Here is a 3,710-nt window from a genome sequence, read left to right as displayed (position 1 = left end):
ATTTGCAGCCTGATGATGTGATAGAAAAGAACAACCCTTTTTCTGGGGAGAAATTCAAGCCAGCTTCAAAAATTTGCATAAATAATGAAGAGCTGAATGTTAATCACCAAGACAATGGGGACAATGTCTCCAGGGAATGTCAGCGACTTTCATGACAGCCCTTCCCATCACAGGTCCAGTGGCTTAGGAGCAAGAAATGATTTTGTGGGCTGGATCCAGAGCCCCCTGCTCTATGCAGCCTCAGGACATGGTGCCCTGTGTCCCAGCTTTTTCAGCTCCAGATGTGACTAAAAAGGGCCAACCTATGGTTCAGGTCCTTGTTTCAGACGGTGTAAGCTCCAAGCCTTACTGGCTTACATGTGGTGTTGAGCCTGCAGGTGCACAGAAGTCAAGAACTGAGGTTTAGGAACCTCCACCTAGATTTCAGAGGATATATGGACGGCCATGCCTGGATATCTAGGCAAAAGTTTCCTGCAGGGGCAGAGCCCTTATGGAGAACCTCTGCTAGGGCAGTGCAGAAGGGAAATGTGGGGTGGAAGCCCCCACACAGAGTCCCCACTGGGGCACTGCTTAGTGGAGCTGTGAGAAGAGGGCCACTGTCCTCCAGACCCCAGAATGGTAAATCCACCATGTGCCTGGAAAAGTTGCAGACACTCAACACCAGCCAGTGAAAGCACTTAGGAGGGGACCTGTATCCTGTGAAGCCCCAGGAGTGGAGCTGCTCAAGGCCATGGAAGCTCACCTCTTGCATCAGTGTGCTCCGTGGATGTGAGACATGGAGTCAAAGGAGATCATTATGGAACTTTAAGGTTTAATGACTGCTCTATTGGATTTTGGACTTGCATGGGGCCTCTAGCCCCTTTGTTTTGGCCAATTTCTCCCATTTGAAAGGGATGTATTTTCCCAATGCCTGTACCCCCATTGTATCTAGGAAGTAACTAACTTGCTTTTGATTTTACAGGATTGTAGGCAGAAGGGACTTGCCTTGTCTCGGATGAGTCTTTGGACTTGGACTTTTGGGTTAGTACTGACATGAGTTAAGACTTTGGGAAACTGGTGGGAAGGCATGAGAGTGTTTTCAAATGTGAGGACATGAAGTTTGGGAGGGACCGAGGGTGGAACGATATGGTTTGGCTGCATCCCCACCCAAATCTCATCTTGAATTGTTGCTCCCATAATCCCCACGTGTCGTGGGAGGGACCCAGTGGGAGGTAACTGAATCACGGGGGTGGTACTGATGTTCTCATGATAGTGAGTGAATTTTCACAAGTTTTGATGGTTTTATAAGGGGCTTCCCCCTTTGCTCAGCATTCATTCTTCTCCTTCCTGCCATCATGTGAAGAAGGATGTGATTGCTTCTGCTTCTGCCATGACTGTAAGTTTCCTGAGGCCTCCCCAGCCGTGCGGAACTGTGAGTCAATTAAATCTCTGTTCTTGATAAATTACCCAGTCTCGGGCAGTTCTTTAAAGCAGAGTGAGAACAAACTGATACAGTCCCTATATGCTACCCCTTATCTAGATGAAGGATTTGGTCCGTGGCTAATTAAAAGCTGAGGTGAATTGGTGCCCTAAGCAGATGAAGGGATGGCCCCTGCTTGGCTCACAGCCATCCCATGGCACTCTCCCTTTTCATCTGAGACGTGGTAGAAAGGGGAGGGTTGTAGAGAGAGTAGCCTTTGATCTTTTGCTACTTTGGCGTGGAGAGATGGGGTTTTTCCTTTTGGTTTAGCTTTTGGATGTTGGAGTTAATTGGCCTTAGGTTCCCTGCCCCCAGCCCCAGGTGTTTTCTCTTTTAGGGAGTTAGCAGGAATTGGCCTCAGATTCCCCGCCCCCAGACCTTGCTGTTTTCCCTTGATTCAGCTTTAGGAAGTTAGCACGAATTGGACTTAGGTGCCCTGCCTGCAGACCTAGTCTCCTGCCTGCAAACTATTCCTAATGTATAAAGAGTTTCTAAAAATAACCAAGAAAACGACTAGAGAAATGGGCAGGAGATAGGAACTGACATCTCACAGAAATAGTAAAATCTAGTCAGAGTATTCAAGCTTCCCTGCCTCCTCCAGTGGGGATGCATTTTAATGATTTTTTTTTTAAAGCATCATGAATTTATACTGAAATTCAGGACGATAGAATTTTTCTTTAACTTCTTTCAGTCTCATTGTCTCTATCTCCTTTCTCCCATCCTGAGGGTCCCTGTTCCCAATAACACCACCAACATCATGTGTTGGCTCTTAGGCTCATGAAAAAATGCTCAATTTCCTGGACAGTAAGATAAATGCAAATGGAAACTATATTGAGATACAATTTCTAAGTTTAACAACATATGCTGTTGCCGAGGCTGTGGTGAAACAGACACTCAAACATTTTTTTGCTGGGAATAAAATGCTTCAGAGGGGGACTTGGCAGTATTTAGAAGAATTACGTATTCATCTACAATATGACTCAGAAACTCTTCTAGGAATCTGTTCCAAAGATATGATGGCAAAAATGTAAGCAAGACTTGTGTGCCAGGCTATTCATTGAAGGATTATTTAATTAGTAAAAGACTAGAAACAGCCACATGCCCATCAACAAGCTGGCTGAAAAAACCATGGTACATCCACCCAGAGGGATACTGCACAGCTGTTCATAGCAGTGTGCACAGAGAGCAGCCCACTGAGACCAGAGGGTTGGCTGCAAAGAGGCAGGAGGGGCCTTTCTGGATTGTGGCAATGGTTGCATGACTCTAAAAACATACTATTGCTTGTCCAGCTGGACCTTTCAGATGAGTGAATTTCATGGTATGTAAATTTTACCTAAAAATTGTTTTAGAAAACGAATGCAAAATATCTTTATACAAAGTGAGCAATGGAGTGGTCTCTAGGGTATATTATTCCATAAACAAAGCACGGTGGGGAAAAGTAAGGTCATCAAAAGGTGAACACAAATATACAAACACATTTGTTCATATATATTTTAAATGGAAGGATAAACAAAGAACTAATAAAGATAGTTACTTACAAAGATAAGGTGGACACTGGTGGAGAAAGGAGGGAAGCTTGAATACTCTGACTAGATTTTGCTTTGTAGATTTAGCCTTAGAACAAGGTAATATTTTACATAATAATAAAACAAAGTTAAATTTATAAAAAGCAATCCCTAAAAAATCCAAACCAATATGAAATGCTTAGTTGGTGGCATAACCACTCTAAGAACAAAAGAAAAAACAAAAACTAAACAAACTCATCTCCCAAACAAGCCTCAAACTGTTTTCAGTCATCACACTGTTGGTGGTTGGTGATAGTGCTGATGATACTCTGAGCCTGTGGTGTATGTATTGTGGCAAACCCATGATGGTAGTGGTCTTATTGGGAAGGGGAGAAAGGAGATATAGATGATGAGATTGAAAGAGGTTAAAGAAAAATCCTATAACCTCGAATTTCAGTATAAATTCATGATGCATTTTCTATAATTAAAACAAATGGCCAGGCGCTGTGGCTCATGGCCTATAATCCCAGCACTTTGAAAGGCCGAGGCAGGCAGATAACTTGAGCCCATGAGTTTGAGACCAACCTCAGCAACATAGTGAAACCCTGTGTCTCAAAAACATTAAAAAATTAGCTGGATGTGGTGGCCATGCTTGTAGTCCCAGCTGCTAGGGAGGCTGAGGTGGGGGGATTGCTTGAGCCTGGGAGGTGGAGGTTGCAGCGAGACAAGATGGTACCACTGCATAC

This window comes from Colobus angolensis, unplaced genomic scaffold, assembly GCF_000951035.1.
Source record: "Colobus angolensis palliatus isolate OR3802 unplaced genomic scaffold, Cang.pa_1.0 Scaffold42, whole genome shotgun sequence".
NCBI lineage: Eukaryota > Metazoa > Chordata > Mammalia > Primates > Cercopithecidae > Colobus > Colobus angolensis.
The sequence above is the reverse complement of the archived record's forward strand: the minus strand, read 5'-3'. Positions refer to the sequence as shown.